The sequence below is a fragment of the Petaurus breviceps genome, unplaced genomic scaffold (genome assembly GCF_028583685.1).
Source record: "Petaurus breviceps papuanus isolate PSGF00001 unplaced genomic scaffold, PetGlider_PUasm1.0 182, whole genome shotgun sequence".
Lineage (NCBI taxonomy): Eukaryota > Metazoa > Chordata > Mammalia > Diprotodontia > Petauridae > Petaurus > Petaurus breviceps.
In genome coordinates, this window is record NW_027185786.1 from 1,821,329 (window position 1) to 1,837,364 (window position 16,036).

The 16,036-nt window shown below is 39.9% G+C and overlaps 1 long non-coding RNA gene across 1 annotated transcript; it reads left to right on the forward strand.

Moving 5' to 3' along the window:
• The first annotated feature begins 6,741 nt into the window (after positions 1 to 6,741).
• Positions 6,742 to 15,788, forward strand: LOC138160732 (uncharacterized). Its single transcript, XR_011168204.1, has 3 exons — positions 6,742 to 7,295; positions 9,767 to 9,992; positions 15,652 to 15,788. It is a non-coding gene; the product is annotated as an uncharacterized lncRNA (long non-coding RNA).
• Positions 15,789 to 16,036: the final 248 nt, after the last annotated feature.

The window sequence follows — 16,036 nt, forward strand, 5'->3', positions numbered from 1 at the left end:
AAGCTCATTTTAGAATTACTATCTCATTTGATCCTCACAACATCTCTGCAAGGTGGGTGTTATCCCCATTTACCGGATAAGGAAACTAAGTCGAGCAGGTGAAATTATTTGCCCAAGGACACACAGCTAGTAAGTGTCTGAGGTCACATTTGAACTCTTTCTGATTTCAGGCCTAGCTACCTCCAAGATGTGGCCAAGGTCACACAGCTAATAAATCTGAGAAGCAGGGACCTAAAACCTTCCAGTACCAGTGTTCTGCTCATATAATTCCAACCCAAACCAGTGAGACTTTCCATAAATCATCTCTGTGCAATACTTCAGTTTTCTTTCCTTGAAATGACCCTCACTATTTGTACTTGACATGCCTTGAGAGAATCCTAATAAACTCCCCTGCCTCAATCTTTAACATAATAATCAACATCACTTTTGCATAAGACTTCGATTTTGCCAAGTACTTCCACCTATTTGGTCTCCTGATAGAGTTTGGGTAGATATCCCTATCATAAAAAGAAACCCAAGATTCACATAGCTGAGAAATGGTACTACAGAGCCTATTGATTTTTCCACTGCTCCTCTAATATCATTTCATTTTGTCCCCACAAACCCCTTCCCAGAGTTCTGTATGAGATATGGGTATGTATAAACCAGACATGTTTTGTTTGCTCTTGGGGGGGAACTCTGGGATTCCTAACAATGCAAGTGAGCACAAGCTGGGAAATGTCAAATCTTAAAGAATGAATTTGGTTGCCCAAGTTTAGTGAAAGTTCCAAGATCACACAACTCAACAAGTCAACAAGCATTTTGCTAAGAGCTTACTATGTGCCAGACACTATCCTAAGCGCTGGAAATACAAATAGTGGACCAGCAAAATACAAAGACTTTTTCTGCCCTCCTGGAGCTTACATGAAGACTGACACATAAAAGCCTCCAACACAGAATTTGTACCAAGGTCTTCCTAGATCTAAAACCAGCCCTCTATCCATTACACTGCTTCCTTATAATTATAAAATACTCTAGAAATGTAAGCTGCTACTATCATCCTAGTATATGGTATCACTTACCTGCATCATTCAATTGAACAGACATTGGCTGAGTACCAGCAGCATGGGACAGTGGGTTTCCAGTAGGGGGGAACTGAACTTGAATAGGTACCTATTACTTACTATTTGCCTAGCCTTAGGCAAGTCACTTAGCCTAAACCTCATCTGTAAAATGAGAGGGTTGGATGATATGAAATATGAGGTCTCCACCACCTCAATCCTTCTCTCTGTCATTTACTCCCAGTTTATCTCATGTGTATATATGTACATATGTATATGTATATCTACACATGCGTACATACATACATACATACATGTTCAAAACTGAACTTATCTTTCCCCCACCTCCGACCCCTCTATTACTGTAGAAGGTAACAGCACCCTCCTAGGCCCCTCTGGCTCCCATCCTTATTGGCATCCTTGACCCCTCCCTATCTCTCACCTGTCCAATTTCACCTTTGCAGCATTTTTCCTCACATCTGGACTGTTGCAATAGCCTGCTGGTAGATTTGCCTGCCTCTAGGCTCTCCTCACTCCATTTCATCCTTCATTCAACCACCAAAGTGATCTTCCTAAACCAGGTCTGACCATGTCACCTCTTCTACTAAATAAGCTCCACTGCCTCCCTATTACATCCAGAATTGGGTTGTATGGGTTCAAGGAGGTCTTGGTGTGCCAGCTTGCTGAGCCCTTTTCAGGGCTGCTCATATATCTTTGGTGTCTACTTGACACTCAACTTTCACCTGTGGCTCCAAGAAACTATAGCACAAAAAGCAGCCATGCCCTGGTAAAATGTCTCAGCAGACAGGTTAAACCAGGTTGAGGGGAATGAATGGTAAGTTAGTGAGGTGTCTGTCCCAAGCACTGAAGACTTCCCCCTAGGCAGAATGGGTGTATAGGAACAATTTGTTTCTGTGTCCATGAAGGTGGCAGAAGCAGGCACTGTGGAGCATTTGCGCTTGGTCAGACATCAAAGACACCAAGGACATCCACTGAATCCCCAGTCATTACCAGTCATCCTGATTTTTGTCTTTCCATTGGACTTCCCATGACTCTGGCAGAGAGAGTGACACCTTTGTGCAACTGCCTCACTTCAACTCACCCAACATCAACATCACCTCCAGGATCAAATACAAAATCATCTGTCTGGCTTTTAAAGGCTTCATAACCTAGACCACTCCTCTTCTCCCTCTTTCCTTTCTTCTTACATCTAACACCCCCACATGCTCTCTTCAGTCTAGTGACAATGGCCTCCCAGCTATTTCAGGAATAAGAGCTTCCATCTCTCAGTATGAGTATGTTCCCCATCCCTGGAATGCTATCCCTCTTCATCTCTGCCTATTGCTTCTTTTAAGTCCCTATCTTCTACAGGGATACTTTCCCAACCTCTGAGAACCCTTCCCCCCTTTAATTATTTTCTCTCTCTCTCCATATACATATACTGTTATCTAGCTTGTTTGTATGTATTTGTTTACTTATTGTCTCTTCCATTAGAGTATGAGCTCCTTGAGGGCAGGGACTGTCTTTTGCCTCTTTTTGCACCCCTGGTGCTTAGCACAGTGCCTAGCATATAGGAAGCATTTAATTAATGTTTGTTGACTGACAGTTGGACTGACTTGGCACATGGTTAGACAAAGGGCTCCCTGAGGGCAGGGACTGTTTTTTGCCCTTATTTGTATCTCTAGAACTTGGTACAGTTTCTGGTACGTAGTTTGCCGTTAAATGTTTGTTGATTGCCAAGCACTGTGCTAGATATTGGGGAAACAGAAAAAAAAATAGTCTGTGCCCTAAAAACCCTTAGTTTCTAATGGAGTGGTAGGCACTTGAGTGTGCCATACCATCCCTTGCCTCTCACTCTAGGCTCTTCCAACATCCTTCAGAGAATGATCTATCTCTGGTTCCTTCTAAGAGATCAGTGCTGGGATGGAAGGAAAGCTAAGGGAAGGGTTAGACAGCACCTACATCTATGATAATCACTCATTCAGAATCTATCCACCTTCATTCCAATGAGTTCAAATTTTCCATACTTCAAGTTGCAGGTTTTGCAAGTCATCTTCCCCAATTAGAACATAAGTTTTTTGTATCCTCAATGTTAAGGGTAATGGAATGTGGAAAGGAAAACTTAAAAATAAATAATTTTAACAAATAATTTATACATATTTATTTATATGTAGCTTTGGATCCCAAGCATATTGATGTAGACTATGATTATGCCCACCCAGTGGTGGGATGCAATTTGGTCACCTGCAAAGGTTGGTTTTGAAATGAGGATGTTGACTGCTAGGCATGTGTCCCAAGGAGGTGAAAGAAATAAAAGATCTCATCTTACACCAAAATATTCATAACAGAACTTTATGGAGATAGCTGTGGTCATGAATGTAAGAAATATCACCATGCAGTAAGAAATGACTATGTAAAACTCAGAAAAACATGGGAAGATATGAACTGATACAGAGTGAAGTAAACAGAGCCAAGAAATGAATAGCCAACAATGTGACAACAATACAAATGAAAACAATGACAAGAATGACATAAACATCACTGAGCACTGGGTAATTAGAATAACCCAGCTTGTCCTCTCCCTCTGCTATTTGCAGAGATGGAAGTATGGGTCACAAAAAATCCAATCTGAAACAAAGGGCAACTGAGGCAGAGTTTGGAATCATTAGGATGATCATAGCAAATTATGACTCTTATTCTTACAGCGTTAGCATAACTAAATCAAACTTAATTCTATTCCACTTAACTGGGTAATACAATCACTGATGCCCATTAAATCTAGACTCACAATTCCCCTCTTCACTAAGGCCTGAGGACACATAGAGGGTGTAATGGAAATGCAAATTTAAAGATCTTCCCTGCCCCTAGGCTAAATTACACCTGGAGCCTGGGGTGGGAGGCTTGTTTTTCAGTAGATACTTTTCGATTGGCCAGTGGATCCAGAAGGTTGTTAGATTCTCTGAGCCAGGAGAAGGCTATATAAGCCCTGATGTGAGGCTTTGCTTTGGGGCTCACTTTGAGAAGTATTCTGTGATTTGATCAGATGAGACTCTGGGAAGCCATTGTTGAGAGCCCCCTTCCCCCCACCGCTTTGAAAAACCGAGATGTTGATTTGGTATGGATGTAATGGTTGGACAGTTTGGAAACCTGTATACTTGATCTGTTTCTCTGTCTTGATAATTCTCTCTGTATACTCTGAAGTTTGGGGTGCTGACCTTTTTCCCCTGAACTAGGTAAATGATACATATTTGACTGATTAAAGTAAGCTTGTTAACCCATTTTGAGTAGTTTTCCTTTATCAAAGCAGATCCAAGAACTTGTGTTGGTAGCCACCCTGGGGACGCTTGGGGTGCTTGCTGCTACAGAGGGCAGTCCTCTGTGGGCGATGTAAAATACCAGAAGGGGTAGTCCCCTACTGAGTGATAACAAAGGGGGAAAGAGCATGTCTTTTTTTTTTTTAATGTTTTCTTTTGTATTATAGTTTTGGTTAGTTTTTAAAAAAATATTATTTTATTTCCCCCCAATATCATGTAAAGACAATTTTTAACATTCAGTTTTTAAAAAAATTTTCAGTTCCAAATTTTCTCCTTTTATCCCTCTGTATCAGCAATGCCATATTCACAATGCCTATGGAAATTACAGATATGCTGATATAATTATCCATCACAAAATACATCATGCTTGCCATATGGGGGAATAAGCTAGAAAATTTATTAAGATACCAAAAGACTGAGTCCCAAAACTAGAAAATGAAAGCCATCAGAGTAGTTATGAAATTGGCACAGGTAGATAAAGTAGAAAGCACCCACATTCTCAAGCCTTTAAAACGGAACAGGCTACCCTCAGGCAAAGGTCCTCCTCTCCCCACTCACAGCAACCACCCAGCATCCCGGAAGCGCACTCCCAGCAGCTCCAGCCCCTGGCAATCCTCAGCAGGAGTCCTTAGCAGAAATTCTGGCTGACTCAAAAAGGGCTTCGCGCTGCCGCTGCCGCTGCCTCTGCTGCTGCCGCTGCCGCCACTACTAGCCACCGCAGGAACTCTAGCTTGGCTTCCGCTTCCTCTTGCTCCGCCCCTTCCTGCTACGTCAGCAAGTCCAGTGGGGCATGGAAGATCTTTAAATCCCATAACCCTTACACTCTCCCTTCCCTGAGATGGTAAGCAGTTTGATATAGGTTATAATGTGCAGTCATGTAAATCATATTTCCATATCAGTCATTTTTAGAAAGATACAGACCAAAAGAAAATAATGAAAAAAAGTGGAAAAAATAGTATGATTCTATCAGCATTAAAACTCCATTAGTTCTTTCTCTGGATGTGGATAGCATTTTTCTTCATGAGTCCTTTGGAATTATCTTGGATCTTTGTATTACTAAGAATAGCTAAATTGGGGCAGCTAGGTAGTGCAGTGAATAGAGCACAGGCCCTGGAATCAAGAGGACCTGAGTTCAAATCCAGCCTCAGACACTTAACACTTACCAGCCGTGTGACCTTGAGCAAGTCACTTAACCCCAATAGCCCTGCCTTCCGCCCTGCAAAAAAAAAATATAGCTAAATCATTCACAGTTAATCGTTGCACAATATTGCTGTTATTGTATACGATGGTTCTCTTGGTTCTGCTCACTTCACTTTGTATCAGTTCATGTAAGTCTCCTGGTTTTTCTGAAAGCATCCAAATCTTTCCTATCATTTCTTATAGCACCATAGTATTCAGTTACAATCACAAACTATAACTTGTTTAGCCATTCCTCAGTTGAGGCTGTCTCTCAATTTCCAATACTTTGCCATCACAAAAAGAGATGCCATACATATTTTGGTGCATTTAGTTCCTTCTCCTTTTCCTCTGATCTCTTTGGGATGCAGACCTAATTGTAGTGTTGCTGGGTAAAAATACCCTTTGGGCATAGTTCTAAGAAGTTCACAATGGCAAAACCACTTCCCCTCCAGCACTTGTGAGTTTCCTTTTCTGCCCCATTGGCCCATCTGATGAGTAAGAGTTGATTTCTCAGAATGGTCTTAATTTGCATTTCTCTAATCATTGGTGATTTAGAGCCTTTTTCATCTGTTGTTGATAGCTTTGATATCTTCTAAGAGCTGCATGTTTATATCAGTTGAGGAATGGAGGGAGGAAATTAAGGGTGAAGAGAAAAGAATTTATGGAAATAAGATTACCTTAAAATAGCTTAAGCAAAAATAACTTAAGAAACAATATCTGTAAAGAGGATGATTTTTTTTTAAATCCCAATTCAGAAGAAGAAAGCCATATTAGAGACAAGGATAAAAATATAAACCTAACTCATAAACTTACAAGTGAATGGATAAAAAATCAATAAGATGGGGCAGCCAGGTAGCACAGCGAGTAAGAGCACCAGCCCCAGAGTCAGGATGACCTGGGATCGAATCCAGGCTCTGATACTTAGCACCACACCCAAAAATAACTGGCCGTGTAACCTTGAGAAAAAAAAAATCAATAAGACAAGAGTTACAAATTGAATAAGGAAACAACATCCCCAAATCTCCTGCTTATCCATTTTTAAGTTTTTTTTTTTCCCTCTTCATTATTTTTTTCCCTTTAAAAAAGTCTTTGTTATATGGAATGGCTCTCATAAAAGGAGGAGTATTAGAAGAAATTAGTCAATGTAACAACAAATTATATCAATAAAAATTTTTAAAGAAAAGAAACAAGCTTGATAATCTATATTATAGACAGGGTGAGAAGGATCCCAGTCTATATCACCAATCCATATGTTGCATAGCACAAAAGAGACATGGGCTAACTTCTTTGGCATTCAAGGAACCAGTTGAAACAAACAAAAAGTAACATTGCAAACAAAAGTAACATTACAGCGGTGGGATACAATATTCTTTTTTTTTTAAGAGTTCATTTCATTTTGTTTTATTTTTTGCTTTTTGGAAGGGAGAAGGCAGGACAATTGGGGTCAAGTGACCAAGCCTGTGATCAAGCTTGATGTCGACAATATTTAGCAGTTGTGAAATGTCTGTGTAACCATATACTCACTTCCTTGTGGTAGCATTTCTTCAAGTCACATGCTGGACGATTTAGGCAGATGATCAGGATGGTGCAGTCATTATCGTTTCTGCACCTGAGACCTTTCTTTTTTCTTTGCCACAATTTTAAAGAATACCCACAGCTGGCAGGCACAAGACAGGACCCCAAACCAATAACCATAAGCAAACCCACCAGAGGCTGGACAAAGAAAGACCAAGTGTTGGGGAAAGAGTTTCACTGGCACAAGGTAAGATGATCCCAATATTGAAGGAGAATTAGTTACCTACTGGGATGACGATCCAGGACTGACTGTGGTAAGTCAGACAAGACATTAAAGGAGGCATGAGAGGTGAGTCAGGAGGAAGGATGGATAAAGGGAAGACAGGGTTTTCATTCTCCTTTGTGTTAGACTCAGGCAGCTGGGATAGGTGGACAGAGCAAATCATACTCAAATCCTACAAAGAAGAGTCTATTTTTGAATTTTCATAGAGTGGACATAGTAAAGGGCATCAAGGTTTGTCTAATAACTATCACTACTGATGAACCCACAAGCAGTTAAGCTTCCTAGCACAAAAGCTCACACCCAAATGAAGGCACTTGTTTAAACAGCAAACTGAGCAATGTCTCCTAGTCTGCTAGGGAAGAGATTAATAGGGTAGTTGGTGCTTGCAAACATCAGAATTAGTTTTTTCTCCATGACCAAAAAAAGTGACATAGGCTTGACAGGTAAAAATTCCCAAATGACAACTGGCATGGAACTCCACACATACCAAATAGGTGTTTGGTAAAATTTGGGTTGAGATGTAGAGGGCACAGGAGTTAAAGAATCCTGATGAGCATTCTCTTCTTCTCTCCTATCAGATGTTAAAGTATGCTAGCAATCTACATCACAGTCAAAAGGCATTAAGGATTGTGGGGCCGTGGTGATAGATGGATATGAAGACTCACTGGAGGTGGCTACAGCAGAAATAAGCTGATGTCCTTGAATATCTTGGGCTTGTAGACTATTTCCAAAGAGTGGAGCATCCATCATGCTAGGATAACCAAACAGAGACTAAAACTAATAAGAAAACAATAGGCATTGTATGGCAATAGTAGAGTAACAGGTCAGCCTAAGGATTGATAAAGAGGGTATCAAACTCTCTCTGTTGTTCCAAAGTTTGCATAACCAACTGCACTAAAGCATTTGTTTGATTTTGAAAGGAGCTAATAGAATCACGGGGAATGTAATCAATTGAGTTGTAAGAGAGATATCAAATTTCCCTAGAGCCACAGTTTATCTTTCTATTTCTAGGGATAGATTGGTGGCAGTCTTGATTAATGTAGATATCTTGCTGCCTGAATGTGGCTTTGCTTAACCAACTTCTTCAGAAGGTCTGCTGAATTAAGTCCCTCAGCCTTCTTCATCCCTTTTTTCATACCTTAGCCAAAAACATTTTTTCAAATGGCATGCTGAACACTTCTTCTGGTTTCTCTTATTAATAATGCAATTACCAGTCCAGATAAAACATTAAAGAGAAGGCTTCTTTCCTACAACAAGTAAAAGCTCCATAATGATACCCATAATGATCTCCACAAACACCACAGAAATTATTTGAGAGAAAGGAAAAGGTAGAAGCAGTAGGGAGACTACAGTGTAGGCCAGCTCCTTGGAATCAAATACTGAAGAGCTAGAAAGACCTTTTAGTATCCCCTTAGAAGTGGGAGGAATCCACAGATGGCCTGTTATCCATAGCATTCATTGTCTTTTTAAATACATATATTTTATTATTTTTCCCAATTACATGTTAAAACAATTTTAACATTTTTCTTAAAGTTTTGAGTTCCAAATTCTATCTCTCCCCCCTCCCTGAAAGGGTAAGTGATCAGATATAGGTTATACATGTACAATCATGTAAAACATTTCTATATTGGTCAAATAGTCAAATTAGTTAAAAGACTCAAAAGAAAAAGAATGAAAGAAAGAAAGTGAAAATTAGTATGCTTCAGTCTGTATTCAAACAATATCAGTTCTTTCGCTGAATGTGGGTAGCATTTTTTATCATGAGTCTTTTGGAATTGTCTTGGATTGTTGTATTGCTGAGAATCGGTGTCATTCACAATTCTTCATTGTTTAATATTGCTGTTACTATGGACAATGTTTTCCTGGTTCTGCTCACTTCACTTTGCATCAATTCAAGTAAGTCTTTGCTTGTCATTTCTTATACCACAATAATGTTCCATCACAACCATAAACCACAGCCTGTTTAGCCATTCCCTAACTGATGGGCATCCCTTCCATTTCCAATTCTTAACAAGATGGTGGCATGTCTTGACAGGGTTAGTTCTGGATGTACTGGATGTACTCATGCTATGGAGAACAAAATAAAATATAGCATTTAACATTAGCAGCAATTAGTCAGAATACATGGACATTTTAAAGAACTCCTCCCAGACTACTCTTTTTGTGGAATACATAGATTGTAAAAGGTTAAGAAAGGGAGTCAGTGCCTTAATTTGTGTCCACACAAGTGAAGAAATAAATTGTACTTTCTCTTGAGGAAGAAACTCAATTTCCCACCAAAGAATCCACAGATGGGTTTTAGTGTATCGGGGAGCCATACCAACTTGATAACACTGTTTAAAGCAACAAGCTGGACAAGCTTGTCTGTTAGATTTTGTAATTTTACAATCATTGGTGGAACTCTTACAAACTGACTTTTTCCTCTTCCTTTTAAGATCTGGCTTCCAAAGAAGCATCTACAGGAAGCACACGCAGGACCCTTAGAGTAACCTTTGGTAGCTTTGTCACCACAAACCACACAGTGGTCCTGCTGGAGCAACTCAAAGTCCTTATGCATGGGAAAGAATAGCACTTAAGTGAGGATGTCCAGTCAAGTGTGAGGAAGACAAAGCACCCTGCCAACCCATGAATTCCAACCCCGGAGAAGAGAGTCCTAAGGAGGTAATGACTTCTACCAGATTTTCCTGGAATTCAGATAGCAGAAGCTCTCCACAATCCAAGGCCATAGCAAGTGAGACCATAGCAAATAGTGGGTAGAATCTTTGGAGATAAAAAGAAATAATCAGTATTCATAGTTGAATATGGAAACCAACCTTGAGGTCAGTTTAGATATACATGTAGTACAACAGTTAATACACATCCAGAAAAGGATGATAATGGCCAGGACAGTTAAAGTTTATCTGAAAACGAAGGAGAAAATTCCACTGTCTTAGAGCAGATTGGTGATGCCAAAAAAAAAAAGCCAAGATGAAACGTCCCACTCATTCCCACTACCTGGGGTGACATGGGTTTCATGGGCTATTTGTTGAGTATTATGATATGATAAGGTATAAAATTTGACCCAAAAATATCTGAGGGGCTTAATTTTCATAGAGACTGGGGTGGCTCCAACAGTTAGTTGGATCCGAAGAACTGCTATTTATAATACATCTAGCAGAAACAAAAGGTGCAAATAGCCCAATAAAAGAAAGATTACTGCCTCTTACTTGTGGCATGATCTTGCTAGCGTTACCAGGAAAAGCTAACATTTTAGGTCAGGAGTGTGTCTATGAATTCACTGACAAATCCAGCACCCCTGTGGCCCTATAGACTTATCAAGATGTAGTTTATTACTTATCTGGTTATGCGGATCAATAATAGCATTATTCAAAACCCATTCATTCTTAGATGAAGACTTCCATTGACGACAATGAGGAATTTCCCACATAAGTAAAATTGGTCCAATAAAACATTCCTGTCTCAGAACTAGAGTTTAACCAGCAAGCAATTTCTGCCCTTTTGGAAAACTGCTCTGAATGGAGTTGAGGGTTTTATGTCTTTGTCTTATGCCAGCACAGGTAAGGCCCTGAGCATTCTTTGGGGGCACAAATATGTATGAGAGAGTCAAAGAGATGCTGTTGTGCAATGACTTTTTCATCATTATGACCATCACCTTCTCACTTTCTCCTAAGTCCCCAGCTGCCTTCTTTGTGACTAAGGAGGATAGTATTCAAATCAAATGCATGTTGCAAGCCAGCCTTTGGGGTGGGTAGATACTTATCCCCAAGGACAAGAGGTAGCAACAAAATAAAGTGGTCAGCATAACAGGGATTATTTTGCTAGATGACTTTGCAGTCTTCCTTTCACCTTTGCGTAGATTCCCCAGCTGAACATATTCCACAGAAGCACAGCCTAAATCCCTCCAAGATGTAGACAGGTTGTATAGTGGACTGAGCACTAGACTTGGATTCAAGGAAACCAGAGGCCTGATAAGTGAACAACTATGTACAAGATTAATGCAGGATAAATTAGATATAATCAACAGAGATAAGGTAATAGGGGATTGGGAAAAGCTTCTTGTTGGTGGGATCATAGCTAGGACATGGAGGAAGCCAGGAGGCCAAGATAAAGAAAGATAGTATTCCAAGCATGGTGGACAGTCAGTGAAAATGCCTGGAGGCAGCAGATGGGTATCTTGGTCAAACAATAGCAAGGAGGTCAGTGGTGTTGGATCAAAGAGTACATGGAGACGGGTAGGGAGAAAGGGGAGGTATAAGGTTTAAGAAGACTTGAACTCCAGAGAATTTTATGTTTGATCCTGGAAGTGATAGGGGGCCACTGGAGTTTATTGAGTAAAGGGAGGGAGAAGAGCATAGGCAGACCTGGGCTTTAGAAAGATCCCTTCAGCAGCTGAATGCAGGATGAACTGGAGGGGGGAGAAACATGAGGAAGGGAAGCAGCCAAGAGGCTACTGAAATAGTCCAGGCAGGCATGAGGAGATATCAGAATGAGAAGAGAGAAAGAGATATATGTGTGGGATGTTTGGCAGGTGAAATCTGTAGATTTTGGCCAGAGACTAGATACAGGGAGAGAGAGAGTAAGGATGGTGATCAAGATGGCCCCTGAGAAGCAAGCCTTAGTGATGGAGCATAGCAACACCTCAACAGCAACAGAAGGGAACGACAATGAAGTCCATTTGGGCATGTTGAGTTTAATGTATTTAAACGCACAACCCAGTTCAATATGTACAATAAGCAACTGGGAATGGGAGACTAGAGGTCAAGCGGAGAGATTAAGACTAAAAAAGTAGATTTGAGAATCATCAGCTTGGAGATGAAAACTGAATCCATTAGAGTTGATGAGATTTCCAAGTAGGGGCCCAGAAGGGAGCACTGTGGGACACCTGTGCTTAGAGGGAATGACTGGAGGAGGATCCAGCAAAGGAGCTGAGAAGGTGTCAGATGGGTAGGAGAACCAGGAGAAAGTAGTGCCACAAAAATCTAGAGAAGAGAGTTTCCAGAAGAGGGTGATTGACAGTGTCAAAGTGTAAGACCACTGGATTTGGCAATGAGAGAGATCACTGCTGACTTTGGAGAGAGCAGTCCAGTGAAATTATGAAATCTGAGGTCAGTTATAGAGTTAAGAAGAGTCAGAGGAAAACGAAGCAGAGGAGGCACTTAATATAAAGCATTTTCAAGTTGGTTGACTGTTGACTTTCATTCTTGAAGAGGACCAAAATGACATCCCTATGCTAAAGCCAAGTTTCAATGTGTCCAACTGTGGCTGATCAGAGAAAAACGAGCTCGGAAGGCTCTACCACAGGTCGGGCACAAATAGACCATGTGAAATTTGGGGTGGCTTTTCAAATAGTTAAGCCACAGAAGGAAGAGAGATATGGTATGATAGCTAATGGGAATGGATAGACTGGGGTGGGAGGGGGCTGGGGGAAAGGCAGTCCTAATGTGGAAGGTGGTACTTAAGGTGAGTCTTGCTAAAGGATTCCAAGAGTTGGAGATGAGAAGGGTACTATTCCAAGCAGAGGGGAAACAACATGGATTGTTGTAAAATAATGAAGGACACAACTAATGGAGATATGGAAATTGTGGCAATGAGTTACATGTGTTGAAATTGAAAGGAAAGTATGGGTAGCTCCAAGGGCAGCTAGGTGGTGCAATGGATAGAGTGTTGAGCTTAGAATCAGAAAGACTTATGTTCCTGAGTTCAAATCAGGCCTCAGATAGTAGCTGTGTGACCCTGGGTGAGCCACTTAACCCTGCTTGCCTTGGTTTCCCCATCTGTAAAATGAGCTGGAGAAGGAAATGGCAAACCACTCCAGTGTCTTTGCCAAGAAAACCCCAAAATAGGGTCACAGAGAGTCAGATGTGACTGAAACGACTGAATGACATGGGTAGCCCCTAAAAGTCTCTGTAGGACCTCAAGAAAACACTGTGACCAAAGTGGACAATATTATCCACCTAGTGCCCAGAAAGGGTTGCAGGAAGCAAAGAAATGCAAACAAATGCAATACAATGAATCTCAAATACAATGACCTAAATGTAGAATAATTAGAAGGGAAGGAAGTCTCAGGTCATTGCACAGAAAACAGAAGCAGAGCTGAAAGAGACCTTGGAGATCATCTAGTCCATGTCCTCATTTTCTATAGATGAGAAAGTTGAAAAACAAATACAGGAAGTGATTTAGTCAACATTAAACTAAAACTACAAATATTTTATATTTATATAGGTTTTCAAAAGAGTACTCCATGTCTCACTTAATTCTCCTAACAGTTCCAGTTGTCCACCATGTTCCCTCCTTCAAAATAGCCTCTCCTCTTTTCCTTTTAAACCAACAAGCATTTAAATGCTTACTGTGCATCAGGCACTGTGCTAGACCAAAGGATGAAAAGATAAAAAGGAAAAGAACTAATCTCTGCTCTCAAGAAGTTGACATTCTATCAGTTGCTAGAAATTTTCATTGCTAGAAAAATTCTCATTGCTAGAAAGGCTTTTCCTCTTTTTAATTAAATTTTATTTTTTTAATCAGCAAAAAACCCAAATCTTCTTTTTCTACTTGAGACAGAAAGAAAAAGGAAATCTACATTACAAACATATAGTCAAGCAAAAAATCCTGCATTGGCCATGTGCACAAAAAAAAAAAAAGAACCCCCCCCCCGGAAAACCCCAGTTCTCAATCTTCACTCTTAAGTCCTTCACCCCCCTATAAGGGAGCATGTTTCATTATGAGTTCTCTGGAATCATGATCAATCATTGTGGACTGATTAGAATTTTTTAAATTTTTAATTAATTTATTCTTAGTTTTCAACATTCATTCAGAAGGGTTTTTTTGTGGGGTAGCAATTGAGGGTTAAATGACTTGCCCTGGGTCACACATCTAGTAAATGTCTGAAGTCATATTTGAACTCAGGTCCTCCTGACTCTGATGCTTTATCCATGGTGCCACCTCCCTACTCTTAATCAGAATTCCTAAGCCTTTTAGAGTTATTTCTCTTTACAATATTGTTGCAACTATATAAATTGAGCCCCTTGTTCTGTTCACTTCACTTTGTGTGATCACTCTTCTCAATTTCCCTGAAACCTTCCCCTTTATCATTTCATACAATACAATGGTAATTCCATCACATTAATATACAATAATTTTTTCATCCATTCCCCAATTGATGAGTACCTTCTGTGTCCAATTATTTGCCACTACAAAAAAGCTACTATAAATAATTTTGTACATTCTTGTTTGTTTTACTTATAAATAATCCTTCCCTTAATCTACCCTTGATCTTATTCCCTCTACTCTTTCCTTGTTTCCCTGTTAAGTGATATGTATTTCTATACCCAAGTCTGTGAGTGTCTGAGAAGTACCAGTTCAGATGAGAATGAGGTTCAAGCATTAGTCACTTGCCTCACCCCTTCTGTTTGTAAAGACTTCTTCTTGTGGACTCCCATATTATGTAAAATAATTTCTCCCATACTTCCTTTCTCTTTTTATGCTTCTTTTAAGGTAACCAAAATATAATAGAACCACTCCCAGACTCTTTCTGTGATCCCTGATGATGATAGGGTTCTAAGAAGATACATGTATCATCTCCCCTATATTAGACTATAAACTATTTATCCTTATTTAATCACTTATGATTGCTTGCTCATGTTTTCTTTTTTAACTATGTTTGTACTTCAAAGTTTCTCTGCAGCACTGCTCTTTTCATAAAGAATGCTTAAAAGTTTTTTATTTCATCAAGTCTATTTTTACCCCTGTTGGATTATGTTCAGTTTTGTTGGTTAAGTTACTCTTGGCTGTAAAACTATATGCTTTCCCTTCTGGATTATCATATTCCAAGCTCTCTGCTCCATTACTGTGGTGGCTGTTAAATTGTGTGTTATCCTAGCTTCTGGATGCTTACAGCATTTTCCCCCCTTGACTCAGAAATTCTTGATGTTGGCTATAATATTCTTGAGTTTTTTTTTTAGGAGGTGACCAGTTGATTCTTTCTATTTTCACTTTGAATTCTGGTTCTAAGAGATCTGGGCAGTTTTCTTTTAAGTTAAGATTCCTTGAAGTATGATGTCTACACTCTCGTTTTGGAAAATGCATTCAGGTAGTCTATTATTCTTAATTTTTTTTCTCCTTGATCTGTTTTCCAAGTCAGTTATTTGTGCTATGAGATGCCTTACATTGTCTTCTTTTTTTTCAGTCTTTTGATTTTGTTTTAGTATTTCTTGATGTCTCATGGAGTCATGTCTTCTAATTTTCATGGAGTTTGATGCTTGGGCAAGGTTTTGTACCTCTCATTTCAAGCTATTAATTCCCTTTCCAATTCTTTCTCCCATAGCTCTCATTTCTGTGTTTGAAGAGGAATAAGAGAGTCCAAGAATGGAACCATGGAGGAAAAGAAAACAATCTCTGTCCTCAACCTTCTTCCAACTATTCTCCTTACCCACAGGCAACAAACAATTGAGGGGGAGGAGACTGTGGTTAATTTAAAAAAAAAATTTGTCTTTATTAATTTGTTCACTTACTTTGAGTTTACAAGATTCAATTCCCCAGTTCTTTGAGTTTCAAATTTTCTCCCCCTTCTCCGCCTCCCCCCCCCCCCCCCCCCCCCCCCCCCCCGCCCCATGGTGACATACAAACAGGTATAGGATCTACAGATACTTTCACATTAGATATTGTTCAGGTAATAAAGAAGGATTGTATCAGATGGAATCAACAATGGG